General features: G+C 44.1%; 1 pseudogene across 1 annotated transcript; it reads right to left on the bottom strand.

Annotated features, from left to right (window-relative positions):
• Positions 1-4,304: 4,304 nt before the first annotated feature.
• LOC105827602 lies at positions 4,305-6,184 on the bottom strand (annotated as a pseudogene). Its single transcript, XR_001138371.1, has 2 exons — positions 5,211-6,184; positions 4,305-4,862 (listed from the first exon to the last, which is right to left on the bottom strand). The product of XR_001138371.1 is annotated as a nucleobindin-2-like (transcript).
• Between the last annotated feature and the right edge of the window lie 9,481 nt (positions 6,185-15,665).

Below are 15,665 nucleotides of genomic sequence, written 5' to 3'. Positions count from 1 at the left end.
CAGAACCTGGTGATGCAGAGGCTGACTGTATTTTATTGTATACGTACCATGATTTATTTATCTGTTGTCCTGTTTAGCTAATGTGTAGGCTGTACACAGCCTGTGGCTATTGCATATATGCAGCAATGAACATTTCTTTACTTGTCTCCGGGTGCCCGTGAGTGGGTTTCTCTGGGTGGAGTTTCTGGGCTGAAGGTGCATCTTTAACTTTCCTAGATGTTGCCAATTGCTTTCCAAGGTAGTTTTACCATTTACTCTCTCAGCAGTGCCTGGAAGGGCTGGTTGATCCACATCTGTGTCACCCCTCATCTGACATAAGGTTTTGTTGGACTGATGAGTATGAAAATGTATCTCTTTCCAGTTTTAATTGGCCACCTGAAGACCCTTTTACATTTCTCAAGGAATTTCTCCACCCCTTCATGCTACCCCATCTGTACCCCAAGTCATCCCATCTCTACCCCAACCCTCCCTTCTTCCTCTCCCTCTCAAACTTTTTCAGGGTTGTCCCCGTACTGGGTCTGCATTTCCTCATATCCTGTTCAGTCCTCAGCTGTGTGGTCTCCACCCCCAAGGCCTCCGCTGAAACTGCTCCAGCCAAGATCATCAGGGAACCCGGTGGAATGTAACTGGTGTGCCTCAGCCTGCATCCCAACCCACCTCCCTGCTACCAACCACTGCTCTTGGCTCCCACTTCCCTGACTCTCCTCTCACTGCTCCTTCTCTGGCCTTAGCAACTTCCTCCTTCTCCTCCAACAACTTCAAGGGTCGATGTTCCTTTTTCCTCTTACTCTGCTCTCTCTTCCTGGGCCATCTCGCTCACACTTATGGCTGCTGTGACCACTTATATCCAGTTGACCCATGTGCCGTGGAATAAAACACTGCCTTACTCCTGCAGTCACCTATGTCCCTCCTCAATCACATGCCTCTTCTCCACACCCCTGGAGTTACCACAGCAATGACTTTTGTCTTAATTATTCCTTTGCTTTTCGTAATGGGTTTTTCTACCTATATGACTATCCCTAAATAATATATTGTTTTGTTTTGACTGTTTTTTGCCTTTGTATAAAAGAAATTATACTGTATATATTTGTCTGCAACTTGCTTTTCTCTCTCAACATTATTTTTGAGAGTCATTCATGTAGATGCTGTAGATGCATTTCATTTATTTTCATTTCTATAATAATCCACTGAATGAATATATCACAATTTATACAATCTGCTATTGGTGGACATTGGGTTGTTTCAGTTTTTTGCTACTACAAACAATAATGCTCTAACATTCTTGTGTGTACATATATCTAGGAGTTGAATTGCTTGATCATAGGATATGCTCATGTCCGACTTAACTAGGTAATATGAAACTGTTTTCCAAAGTGGTTGCATCAGTCTACACTACCACAAACAGTGGATAAAAATTCTTGTTGTTCTATGTCCTTGCCAGCACTTCTATTATCAAATTCTAATTTTTTGCCAATCTGGTGGGTATGAAATGGTATTCCATCGTGGTTTTAATTTGTATTTCTCTACTAATGAGGTTAAGCATCTATTCATATGTTGTAACCTATCTTTTCTCTTTGAGAAGAATCTCAAATCTCTCTTTGTAAAAGTTCCATTCATGTCTTTGCGCATTTAAAAATAGGTGGTTTGTTTTTTCTTTTCGATTAATAGGAATGCTTTACATATTCTGTATACTAGTCTTTTGCTAACTATATGTGTTGCAAATATCTTCTCCAAATTTGTGGTTTCTTTTCTCACCCTCTATATGTTGTTTTTTGATGAACAGAAATTCTTTGTTTTAATGTGGTCAAATTTATCAATTTTGTCTTTTAGAGTTAGTGGGAGTTTTTATACTGTTTTAGGAATCCCAAGATCATACAGAATTTCTTCTATAACATCTCAAAGTTCGATAATTCAAATGTGTATATGGTGTGAGGCAGAAATTCTATTTCATCTTTTCCCAAATGGATAAACAATTGTCCCAGCACTACTTAATGAATAGTGCATCCTTCCCCCAGGTACCTGCAGTGCCATCTCTGTCATTGATTAAGTGCCTGCGAATACTTGAATTTGGTTCTGTACTCTCTATTCTGAGGCACTGGTCTATGCTAACCCTTCACTGTTGAAATTACTAGAGCTTTATAATAAATCTTGATATCTTGATATCTAGGGAAGTCCCCCACCTTGTTCTTCTTCAAGACTATCTTGGCTACCTTAGATGGTTACACATCCATAGAATTCTGGAATCACCTTGTCAAGTTCTAGAGGAAAAAAGCTTTTTGGAATTTTTACTGAAATTGTATTAATCAATAAATTATTTGGGGGAAGAATCAAAATCTTTATGTCATTGAGTATTCTAATCCATTAAAATGGTATACACATGGTGTATTTATAGTTTTTCTCCATTTATGTAGATCTTCTTTAATGACTTTCAATAAAGTTCTATATTGTTCTCCATAAAGGTCCTGAATAGGAGTTCGAGGTTACATTGAGCTGTGATTGTGCCACTGCACTCTAGCCCAAGTAACAGAGTGAGACTCTGTCTCAAAAAAAAAAAAAAAAGAAAATTTAAAAAGTTCCTGATTCCTTTTCCTAACTCTTTCGGGAAAAAAATAAAAAATAATGAAAAAGGTCCTGAATATATTTTGTTAGATTTACTCCTAGGTGATTTTTGTGTTATTTTAAATCTGACTTTTTAAATTTTCATTTTTTAGATATTTGTGGCAAATGTATAGAAATGAATTGATTTTAGTAGATTGATCTACTTAGCACCCTTGCTGAACCCTTACTTGTCTATAAATTCTTTTGTATTGACTATTTACACAATCACATCATCTGTGAATAATGACAATTTTGTTTCTTGAGAGCTTGTTTGGAGGTTCTAGCAGGGGAGCGCAGCTACTCGTATATCCTTGACTGAAGAACGGTCCTCCTCTATTGGAGAAGGTTGTCCTCTTTGACTGAGCTCACGGCTTCAGGAGGGATGAACATGGAGAACTGAGGAAAGAAGGGGACACCCACCTAGCCAGCCAGATCGGCCGAATCAACCCTGGTGATCAATGGGGTGACAGATATCACAGCCAGATCTCCCTCACATCCAACAACTTTGTTTCTTATTTTCCAATCCTGACACCTTTTTCTTGCTTTACTGCACTGGCTAGACCTGTAGAACAATGGTAAACAGAAGAAGTAGAGGTAGGCACCCTTATCTCTTTCCACTACCTCTTCTTTTTTTTTTTTTTTTTTTTTTTTTTTTGAGACGGAGTCTCACTCTGTTGCCCTGGCTAGAGTGAGTACCGTGGCATCAGCCTAGCTCACAGCAACCTCAAACTCCTGGGCTCAAGCGATCCTCCTGCCTCAGCCTCTGGAGTAGCTGGGACTACAGGCATGCGCCACCATGCCCAGCTAATTTTTTTCTATATATTTTTAGTTGTCCGATTAATTTCTTTCTATTTTTAGTAGAGATGGAGGTCTCTCTCTTGCTCAGGCTGGTTTCGAACTCCTGAGCTCAAACAATCCGCCCACCTCGGCCTCCCAGAGTGCTAGGATTACAGGTGTGAGCCACCATGCCCGGTCTTTTTTTTTTTTTTTTAAGACAGGATCTTGCTCTGTTGCCCAGTCTGGAGTGCAGTGGCACAATCATAGCTCACTGCAGCCTCCAACTCCTGGGCTCAAGCAGTCCTCCTGCCTAGGCCTCTGAAGTAGCTGGGACTATAGGTATGCACCACTACACTGGGCTAATTTTTGTAGAGAAGGGGTCTCAGTATGTTTCTCAGGCTCGTCTTGAATTCCTGTCCTCAAGTGATTCTGTCACCTCGGGCTCCCAAAGTGCTGGGATTATAGGCATGAGCCATCACGCCCAGCCATATGCTTCATTTCATTGGCTGGCTAGCACTTCCCTTCACCCAGCAACTGCCCATTTTATCATCAAAAGAGTTCTCAAACCCATCCCCTCCACCCCATGATCAATGGCCTGATCAATGGCCTGATCCTATCCTTTGCCATCTCCCACCTAGACCAGTACACCAGCCTCCTCACTAGTGTCCAATCATGCAGCCCAGCTGTGCCCCCTCTGTCCCCACCCTATAGCCAGAATGATCTTTTGAAAGCACAAATATGCCTGTATCTTCCCCCTGCTTAAAAACTATTCATTGGCTTCCTGTCCCCCAGAATAGTGGTCTATAAAGTGGGGTACACTCTTGCCAGCATGATCACAAGATCATCCATTGAGGCGTAGTAGGAAAATACTAGATCTTCTATTTCTATTCTTTTTTTTAAAAAAGTATCTTCCTTTATTCCAAATATGCTTTAAAATATTAATTGAAAAGAGAAAAAGGAAGGGAGCTAGAAAGACAAAATAGATGTTGAATTAACAGCTTTCTTGCAAGTTCTTGCGGAGTTCGGACTTTAAATGTGTGGCTGGAACTTCAATTTCCCAGTTGGCCCTGATGGAGGAATTCCTTGTAATTTTTTTTGTTCCATCTGCTGTATGACCTGATGATATTCCAGCTTCTGAGCCTCAAGTTGGTCATGCTGACGTTGTAGCTCTTCTTTTTGTTTCCGAAGCTCATCTGCCCTCTTCTTAAGTTCACTTTCTTGTAAAGCAATAATATTTTCATACTCTTTTAGCTCTTTCTCTGTGAAGAACTGTTGCTGATCCAATGTCTCCCAGCTATCTGGCTCCAAGAATTCTTTTTTTCCTGTAGCTTTCAAAAACTCTTCCGGAGTCACCAATCAGTCTTTGTTAGTATCAACCTCACTCATTACATGTTCCCTCATTCTAAGCATTTCTTCTTCCATTTCTACCATATCATCTTCTTCATTTTTGGGGTCATATACTTTCTCCAACTCTTTAGTAAATAGGGCTTCTAATTCTTTTTTTTTTTTTTTTTTTTTTTTGAGACAGAGTCTCGCTTTGTTGCCCGGGCTAGAGTGAGTGCCGTGGCGTCAGCCTAGCTCACAGCAACCTCAAACTCCTGGGCTCAAGCGATCCTTCTGCCTCAGCCTCCCGAGTAGCTGGGATTACAGGCATGCGCCACCACGCCTGGCTGATTTTTTCTATATATATATGTTTTTAGTTGTCTAGATCATTTCTTTCTATTTTTTGGTAGAGACGGGGTCTTGCTCTTGCTCAGGCTGGTCTCGAACTCCTGACCTTGAGCGATCCACCCGCCTCGGCCTCCCAGAGGGCTAGGATTACAGGCGTGAGCCACTGCGCCCGGCCAGGGCTTCTAATTCTTGTTCATCCGGGAATCCATCACTATTGACATCATGCAATTTGAAAAATGTCTTGGGGTCAAAGTCATCAGGATCCAATCCATCAGTCTCTTCCCATACCTCTTTTAGTTGATCTTTGCTTCCTGGATGATTAACTTTGGGGTAATTTTCATGTTTTTTCTTCATTTCTTCAAACTTAAATTCTTCTTCTTTTCTCCTTTCTTCATTCAGTGTTTTTAAATATTCTCTCCTTTCACGTTCCTTCATCATTTCATATTTTTTAAATTCTTCGTGTCGAGTCTTGTCATAGTCTTCCAGATCACTTGTCGCCGCTTTGCTTAGCCTATCTAAATCTGTGGATTCAAACTTGTCAGGATTCATTCAGGTGGTTTAGGTGATCAAATTGTTTAAGAAGAGATTGGCAGTCCATGCCTATATCTTGAAAGGAATCCAATTTAGCTTTAATTAACATTCGCAACCTTCCTACTTCTTGTCTTTTCAGTTCATCAAATTTTGTCCTCACATGATGACTTACTAAGTCCAGCTCTTTGCTTAGCCTCCCACTCTTTATTTCCTCTACGTCTGCTTTCTGGAGCTTTTCTCTGAAATGTCGGTCTGTTTCCAGCACATCAATCACTTGCTTGAGATATTCATCATAATAAAGTCCAGTATCTGGTGGTCCTATCTTTGCGCTTTCCACAGGGTGAGTATTTTGTACTTTTGTCTTGTCTATATCTGTAGGCACAGCTTGAAGAGCAGTTAAGTAGACATGTAACCAAGAGAATACAATATTGTAGTAGGATGGTCCTCCACCGCATCTTCAGACCAGTAAAGAATTTTTATCTCCTTTTTACGGATGAAGCAACTGAGATCCAGGGAGGTAAGATGACTTGCACAATATCAAATTAGCGAAGAAGTGAGTTTTGGTTTCTAGCCCACTATTTTTCACTAAAAACTGACTTTTAACAGGTTCTTGCCAGGTCTCGTTGTGCGAGGCTCCGCCTGCTGAGTGCTCACAGCACACAGACCCGATCTCCCCAACCCCGGGCCGCTGCTTTGCTCCGTCCCTCCACCGACCATGTGCCCTCTATTCATTTTTTAAAGTTAGAGACAGGATCTCACCGTGTTGCTCCAGCTGACCTCGAACTGCTGGACTCAAAGGATTCTCCTACCTCAGCCTCCCGAGTAGCTGGGACTACAAGTGCATGCCACTGCACCTGACCTTATTCATTTTTTATCCTAAAAGTGAAAAAGGAATTGAATCCTTCTACTGTTTAGTAAGTGTATTGACACTGGCACCTTTGCTTGGTCTGTATGTCTGACCTGTCTGAGGGCCAACGCCATGTGGGTAGCAAAGACTTCCCGAGGGTAGGGGGTCTTCAAGACCTGAGGGAGTGGTGGGCAGCAGGGCTTTACTCAGCCCTTTCAGCACACTACAGTGCATTGTGGTGTGTAGTGGGCAGTGTTAGGGTAACCAAATATATCTATTTAATTACCTGACTATATTTTTGCACCCATTAAGCATCCCCACTTTATCCCTCCCTGCTACCCTTCCCAGCCTCTGGTAACCATCATTCTGCTCTCTGTCTCCATGAAATCAACTGATTTTAATATTTGGCTCCCACATATGAGTGAGAACATGCGAGATTTGTCTTTCTATGCTTGGCTTATTTCACTTAATATAATGTTCTTCAGTTCCATACATATTGTGGCAAATGGCAGGATTCCATTCTTTTTGTGGCTGAATAATATTCCATTGTGTATTTGTACCACAATTTCTTTATCCATTCATCTGATGATGGACACTTAGGTTGATTCCAGATCTTGACTATTGTGAATAATGCTGCAATAAATATGGGAGTGCAGATATCTTTTCAATGTACTGAATTCCCCTCCTTTGGATATATACCCAGCAGTGGAATTGCTGAGTCATATGGAGTATTATTTTCAGGTTTTTGAGGAACTTGCATACTGTTCCCCATAGTGGTTGCACTAGTTTACATTCCCACCAACAGCGCAGGAGGGTTCCCCTTTCTCCACATCTTCGCCAATATTTGTGATTGCCTGTCTTTTCCATAAAAGCCATTTTAACCGGGGTGAGATGATATCTCATTACAGTTTTGATTTACATTTCTCAATGACTAATGATGTTTAGCACTTTTTCATATACCTGTTGACCATTTGTCTGTCTTCTTTTGAAAAATGTCTATTCAGATCCTTTGCCCAATTTTCAATCAGATTATTTGATATTTTTCCTGTTGAGTTGTTAGAGCTCTTTATATATTCTAGTTATTAGTCTCTTGTCAAATGGGACTGATAGTTTGCAAATATTTTCTCCCAGCCATAGGTTTTGTTGTAGATGCTCTTTCTCAAATTGATAAAGTGCCCCTCTGTTCCCATTTTTCTGAGTGTTTTTTAAATCATGAACTTGTCATATACTTTCATGATATCAATTGACATCATGTGATTTTTCTTCCTTAGACTATTTATTTATTTAAAGACAGCAGTCAATGACCATCTGTGTGCTAAAAAAAAAAATAAAAATCAATAATAAAAAAGTAAAGACAGATCTCACTCTCTCACTTAGGCTGGAGTGCAGTGGTGTGATCACAGCTCACTGTAATCTTGAAATCCTGGGCTTAAGCGATCCTCCTGCCTCAGCATCCTGAGTAGCTAAGACTATAGGCACACACCACACACCGCCAATTTTTAAATTTTTTTGTAGCGATAGGGGGTCTTAGTATGTTGTCCAGCCTGGTCTTGAACTCCTGGCCTCTAGTGATCCTCCTGCCTCGGTCTCCCAAAGAGTGATATTATAGGTGTGAGCAGCTGTCAGGCTTCTTTAGACTATTAATACAGTGGATTATATTGATTGGTTTTAAAATATTAAACCTTGCTGAGTGTGGTGGCTCACGGTAATTTTTAAATTTTTCCTACAGACAGGGTCTGGCATGTTGCCCAGGCTGACCACATACTTTAAAGGCACTAGCAAAGACTCCCTCAAGATACTATTCTCCCAGCCAGGCGCAGTGGCTCATATCTGTAATCCTAGCACTCTGGGAGGCCAAGGCCGGAAGATCGCTTGAGCTCAGGAGTTCAAGACACCTGAGCAAGAGCAAGACCCAGTCTCTACAAAAAATAGAAAAATCAGTCAGGCATGGTGACGTGCGCCTGTAGTTGCAGCTACTGGAGGGGCTAAGGCAAGAGGATCACTTAAGCCCAGGAGTTCAAGGCCGTAGTGTGCTATGCCCATCAAGTGTCCACACTAAGTTGACACACCAATATCATGGCCTCCTGGGAGTGGGGGGGAATCACAAGGTTTCTGAAGGAGGGGTGAACTGGTCCAGGTTGAAAATGGAGCATGTCAAAACTCCTGTGCATAGCCACTGCACTCTAGCCTGGGCAACATAGTGAGACCCTATCTCTTTCTCAAAAGAAACATTTAAATAAATATATATGTGTGTGTGTATATATGTGTGTGTGTGTGTGTGTGTGTGTATATATATATATATATATATATATGTATTTTTTTTTAACCAGTCTTGCATCCTTTTTTCAAGGAGTGGTCCATCTTGTTGAAGTTGTCAAATGTATGTGTGTAGAGTTGTTTGTAGTGTTCCCTTATTACCCTCTTGATGTTGGGTCTGCAGGTGATATACCTGTCTCATTCCTGACACTGGTAATTTGTGTCTTTCCTATTTTTTCTTTGTCAGTCTTCCTAGAGGTTTGTCAATTTTATTGATCTTTTCAAAGAACTGGCTCTTTGTTTCACTGAATTTCTCTATTTTGTTTTCAACTTCATTGATTTCTGCTCTTTATTATTTCCTTCCTTCTGCTTGCTTTGGCTTTCCTTTGTTTTTTCTCTGTTCTTGAGGTCAGAGCTTAGATTATTGATTTGAAACTTTTCTTCTTCTTTTTTTCTGTCAACCTAGTGCCCATTAAAGACTTTTCTTCTTTTCTAATATATGTATTTAGTGCTATAAAATTTCCTCTCAGGATTTCTTTAGTTTAATATGTCATATTCCCATTTTCATTCAGTTCAGTGTATTTTTTAATTTCCCTTTAGACTTTCTTTTTGACCTGTGGACTATTTAGAAGTGTGTTGCTTAGTTTCCAAGGGTTTGGAGATTTTTCTGTATGTTTCTGTTACTGATTTCTAATTCGATTCCTTTGCAGTCAAAGAACACACTCTATAAGATTTCAATTGTTTTCTATTTGCCGAAATTTGTTTAATGACCCAAGGTGAGGTCAATCTTGGTATATGTTCTTTGAGCACTTGAAATGAATGTGTATACTACTGTTTGGAGGTGGAGAATACTATATGTGTCAATTAGATACTGTTGATCGATGGTGTTGCTGTGTTCTTCTAGATCCTTGCTGATTTTCTGTCTAGTTATTTTATTGATTGTTGAAGGAGGTGTTGGAGTCTCCAACCATAATTTTGGATTTATCTGTTTCTCCTTACTAATCTATCAGTTTTTGCTGCACATTATTTTGCAGCTGTTGTTTCATGCATACACATAAAGGATGCTAAGTCTTCTTGGTGGATTGACCCTTTTATCATTATATCACGGAAAGGAAATAATAAAAGAAGCACGGGGGGAGGGGTGCCTTATTAGTGCCAGGTGGGGGTAGAAGTCCAGGCTCCTCATGTGGTTTGGGGAAAGGGAATGGTCAATTTTGCTTTTAAGTTTACTAACAGATGGACAAAAATCAAAAAGTTTCATAACACACTCTGTTAATGAGGCTGTGGGGAAACAGGCCACCTCATCCATTGCTTTGGGATTGTACACTGGTACAACTTTCATGAACACTCTGGTAATAACTAACAAGATTACCAACTCACATACCCTTTGAACAAGCAGCTCCACTTCTAGGAATTTACCCCAAAGATGTAGGCATACGTGAGTGAAATGACGTTAAGAGCAAAAGATTGGAAACAGTCTAAATGTCCTTCAATAGAACACTTGTTAAATAAATAATGGTGCAATCCACGTGGTGGAATGTTGAGGCAGTCATTTTTTTAAAACTGGATGTTTATCTACTAATATGGACCGATCTTCAAGATATAGTGTTAAATGAAGAAAAAAAGAAAGAAACGTTGCAGAACAGTGTGCTTAATATGCTATTATTTGTGTAAAAGGAAAAAGAAAAAAGAATATATAAACAGGTATTTGCCTATATATGCGAATATAAAGCAGGCTGGATGCACAAGAAAATGCTAACAGTGCTTTCTCGGGGGTCCCCGCCCACTCCAGTGAAATCTGCGGCGGACAAATAACCGTCTGATGCCCCTTCTCCAAGTCCAAGCTCCGGCGGCGCCTCTGGGGAGACACAGGCAGACACAGGACGGTGGCTCCTCCTGCCCTTTGCACCTGCCCTTTCCTTGTTTGCTTTTGCAGACTCTGAGTCCAGGGCGCGGAGAGGCGGAGAGGGGCGGAGAGGGCAGGAGTCCGCCCATTGGCCGTGGGGCTCGCCAGCTGCCTGCGCTCTGGCATCCCCGCTCGCCCTCCCCGCTGTCCGCGTCCCACTCTGGATTAGTTGGGAGGCTGCGAGATGGGGCACAGGGTCCAGGCGCTGAGGACACCAGCTGATGGGGATGGGGGCGGATTATGCAGCGCTGGGGAGACCTCCCCCTACTGCTCCACCCCTATCCCTGGTGTCTCCTCCCCGCCAGCCCAGGCCTCCCTCGACTGTGTAAACACTCCCTGAGTCTGCCTGGATGTCACCGCTAGGCGGGAGTATAGGGAGGGACTTCTTAGAGACCCTGGTACCGGGTTCCGCCCTCCCCTGAATCCTCATCCCAGGCTGCTCCGCTGTGGGTCAGGAGTCGCAGGGCTGCATGCGCCCGCCCACAGACACGCTTCTGCCCATGGAGGAGCCCTCCAGACTCAGAATACAGGAGAATGTTCCTCCCTCGCCGCGTGCCCTCTCCGAGCTTCGATCTTTCCACCTGTAAAATGGGGCTGTGGTGTGGTGTGGTTAGGTGTCACTGTATCGAAATTGTCTGATTATGTGTCTGTCCCAACACCTCCAGGAGAGACAGGAAACTGTCTGGTTTTTCTAGCTGCTGTATCTCCAACGTCCGGCTCAGTACCTGGCACACAGTATTTGGGAATGAATTAATGTTCCCAAATCTCTGCTCCGGAGCCCACGCTGTGGTGTGTCTGGGCTTCAGCCCACAGTCCTGGCTGTCCTTGGCGTGGAGGTCGGGGATGCCCTGAATCCGGGTCTCTCATGTCGCCTGCCGAGGCTGGACCCTTCCCAATGGGGCTGGATGGCCTCTGGGGACACTTCCCACTCTAGTCTGGGCTTCCTCGATCCTTTTATTCTAATATTTGCCGAGAACCTCGTCCAGGAACCCTAGGAATCAAACGGTCGGGGATGCTGCCACTCCCCTTCATTTCTCGGATGGTAATCCCACAGAGGAACGCGAACTGAACACGGGAGGCTCCGGGAACTCGCGGCGAGGGGCGGGGGCGGGTCTGGCCCTGTCTGACAGGGCGGGGGAGAGCGGAGGGGAGAGGTTTTTGGAGCGAGATCTGTGGGAAGAGGAGTTCAGCAGACAAAAAGGGAGCAGGTGGCTCCACGGTGTAAGAGTAAGGAGCTGTAAGAGTCCCCTCCTCGACCCCTGCCCTTCTGCCGGGCTCTCTTTGGGACAGCACCCCCGTCAGTCTTTGTCCGGCTGGAGTCGCCCTTTACCCCATTCTGCCAGGAGAGGGCACCCTGCTCCCAGCTTTGGCTCGGACTGCGGCAGTCCAAGCCCTTCCCTCCCGGGGGAGGGATTTGGACGACTGATCGCATAAACATCCCAGCTGCCTTGGGGGAAGACAAACAAAATGCAGTTTAGGGCTCGCTCCCGTAGAAGAAACTGAGCTCAGAGAAGAATGGTGGATGTTGCTTTGCTAGTAAGCGGTCTTTTGACTTGTTTTGATGAAGGGCCTTTAGACCTTGGAAGCATCTGCTCAGGGTGTTGATAATGACACTTGGTATAATTCAACGTCTGTTGTTTCCTATGTTTAGCATTCAACTCTAAACTCTTTTGACCTCCCTAGAAGGCAGATGCTGCAATGCTACCGGTCTTGCACATGGAAAACTGAGGCTCATCGTGGTTGGTTTGCTCAGTTAGAAAGCACCAACGCTGACTCCAGAGCCCCTGCTGGTAACCACTGTGCTACTTACTCTACCTTCCATCATGCTTTCCCCCCATACCACACACATTCGGTTGGCGTGCTAGATGCAAGGACACAAAGTGTTTATACATAACAAATACACTCACAGAAATCCTCATGCACAGATTCATTCACATACCCCACCATCACACACAAATACACACTCTCATGCACATGCATACCTACTCACAAAACACTCGTACACCTCCTACACGCATGTACACTCACTGACTCAGACGCTCCCCCTCACACACATTCTGTTAGGTTAGGCAAAGATCAACCCTTTAACATCAGCTTGTGCTTCAACTGCCAGAGACCTGAGGCCTGAGGTTCAGCCAGTGAGCTGTGAGCTGTCTGTGACACCCCTTCCTTCCGCTTTGCTTCCTTTCATGCCACAGACATTGCTGACCGCCCACTCGGGGCAGGCAACGCAGATGACTCAGACCTGGGCCCTGCCCTCAAGGAACTTCCTACCCAGTGTGAGGAAAAACTCACCAACAATCACCACATTGGTCATCAGTGCCAGGGCAGATCTGAGCAGAGCATCCAAAATGGAGGGAGGAAGTGACTCCCCAGGCCTGGGGGCTCTGGGGACCTCTCGGAGGAAGAGGTGCCCACCAGGGTCTTCAGAATGAATCAGGTAGAGAAGCAAGGAGAGAACTGCCCAGGTGTGGGGAGGACATTTGCAAAGTTATGACAGAGTAAAAAAAAAGTGCAGAAGAAAATAACAGTTAACATCACGAACTGTTTCAAATCCTCAACACCCCTGTGGAATAAGCATCATTACTAACTACATTTCCTTATATAAGGAAACTGAGATCTGGAAGACTAACTGGTTAGCTGCAGGCAGGATCTGAACCCAGCTCTACCTGCTCAGGGTGTAGGCCCAGCCCCAAGTGCCCTGCCTCTTTGGCCGTAGTCACTTCTGCTCACACATACATACCCTCCCCCTCTCTCTCTTTCTCTGGCACTGAACAGGGCATTGGCAGGTGCGCCAACATAGCATTGTACTCCCTATACCCTCTAAAACTCATCTAAGCACCCTGGTGCCTCCTTTATCCAATGTCACCAGAGAAAGGGCCGTTGTGCCAAAGAACTTCCAGGGAAATGAGATTTGCCTTGAGGGGCTACGTAGTCTGGTTTTGGTTTTGGCAGACAGCTTTGTAAAATATATTATACATGTCCTTAAATTCATCCCTAAGGACCAAAAGCTAAGAAGGCTGCGAACTCCTCTGGGGCAGTGACCAAACCTTGGGCATCTCTGCCTGCCAGTGTCCAGCTCAGGGCCTGGCCCAGGGCAGCTACCTAGCTAAGGTTTGGGAGATGGAATGCATGACACATGGGCAGAGGTCATAATATGGTAGTCCTCGAGATGTCTGCCCCAGAGCTGATGTTTTGAATTAGTTGCCAACATTTAAAAATTGGGGGAATTTTCATGGAAATCTGTATTTCCAGCTTCTCTTGAAAAAATTATCTAGCAACTGGGCCTACATTGTCATAGCAATGGGTGAATGAGCTAAGCATTAACTGCCCTCTTTGAATGGTATCATATATAAGCACTCCAGGCCAACATATGTCCCTACATCTGGGCCACCTCAGTTGTTCTGCCAACCTGATCATCTGATTTCTCAATGGCCCAGGATCATCCCAATGAACATTGCTTGTCATTCTTATTTGCACAGTGCCCACTGAATTTTTACCTCTGCACTAGATGTCCCCACATTGCAGGACTTCCTAAATTCTCACATTGGTTATGATTTACTTATCTTCCTCCTTTTGTTAGCAGTCACCTCTTGCTAATGTCAATGAGGCTACCGTGTGTGCCCTGCTCTGTCCCTAATGGAGTTGAACCTGCCCAGCCAAAGGCAAGGATAGGATAGACCGGGGGCGGGAACCACTCCAGGAACCACTGCCGCTACCATTTGCCAGTTTTGAGGAACCAGGATGGTTTCCTAAATGGTATTCCAGAAGTATGGGCGAAGATGGTGCTATGACTTAAATGGTGGCCCTCCTCCCCAAAGATATATCTACCTAGAATTTGTGAATGTGACCTTATTTGGAAGAAAGATCTTTGTAGATGTAATTAAGTTAAAGATCTTGAGATGAGATCATTTTGGATTAGGATGGGCCTTTGATCCCAATGTCAAATGTCCTTATGAGAGAAGGGAAGGGAAGGGAAGAAGACAGACAGACACAGAGAAGACCACACAGTGAAGACAGAAGCAGGTTGGAGTTACGCGACTACAAGCCAAGAAATGCCAAGGGTTGCCAGCAGCCACCAAAAACCAGGAGAGAAGCATGGACGAGATTCCTTCAGCATCTCCAGAAGGAACCAACCCTGCCAATGCCTTGATTTTGGACTTCTGGCCTCCAGAACTGTGACAGAATAAATTTCTGTTGTTTTAAGCCACCAAATTTGTGGTACTTTGTGACGGCAGCCCTAGGAATCTAATACAGATGAGAAGGGGAGGAGAAAATGGAGGAAGTAAGCAGGGTGGAAGCCTGACCCTGGCCACTCTGGTGACTCAGTTTCCCTTGTTCCTCCTCAGAGAGGAAGAATATGGAGAAAGCTGAGGTGCTGGGGGCATGCACCCCAGGGGCTCCAAAGCATCCCAGGAAATGAATCATTCTGGCAAGCAGTGGGTTTATTATTAATATCAAATGCTTTTTATTTCAAGCATGTGTGAGGAAGTATCCTAAGAGAACTGCTCTTGGGAGGGTGGAGTGGGTCACTAGGGAGGCAAATCGACCAGGCCTGGTATCCCAAGTGTCAGGGCTCACACTTGGTGCCTGTTCCAGGCAGGGTGCCAGGCAGAGGGGTCACTCAGAAGCAGAAGGGGAGATGGGTAGGGAACTATAGGAGCAGAGAGGAGGATGTGGGGTGAAGCTTCTCAGGCAAAAGTGATGGGAGAAGATTGGATCCTTCATCCAACTCAGCCTGTTTTCTTTTCCTCTCTTCTCACATTCTCTGATATTCACAGGCACTTATTAGGTGCCAGGACTGTGTTAATCCTGGCTGAAAATTAATATTTCAGCTTCCCCTTCTATACATAGAAAGCCGCACAAGATGATTCTGAAAGGTCTTGTTAGGACATTGTGTGGTTCTAGTTGCCAACTTAGACCCTAAAATGCAAGCATTGACAATGACCCCTTAAACTGAGGCTTCCAGGATGGCTCATAGCCTACGTGTGAGTAGGCAGGGCTGGGTCTTAATACAGCACATTTTACAGAAGGGGAGACTGAGGGATGAACACTTGCCTAAAGCACCAGGGCCAGCAG

Source organism: Propithecus coquereli, unplaced genomic scaffold, assembly GCF_000956105.1.
Source record: "Propithecus coquereli isolate 6110/MARCELLA unplaced genomic scaffold, Pcoq_1.0 Scaffold122, whole genome shotgun sequence".
NCBI lineage: Eukaryota > Metazoa > Chordata > Mammalia > Primates > Indriidae > Propithecus > Propithecus coquereli.
Note: the sequence above shows the minus strand (reverse complement) of the source record. Positions and strands in the feature narration are given on the sequence as shown.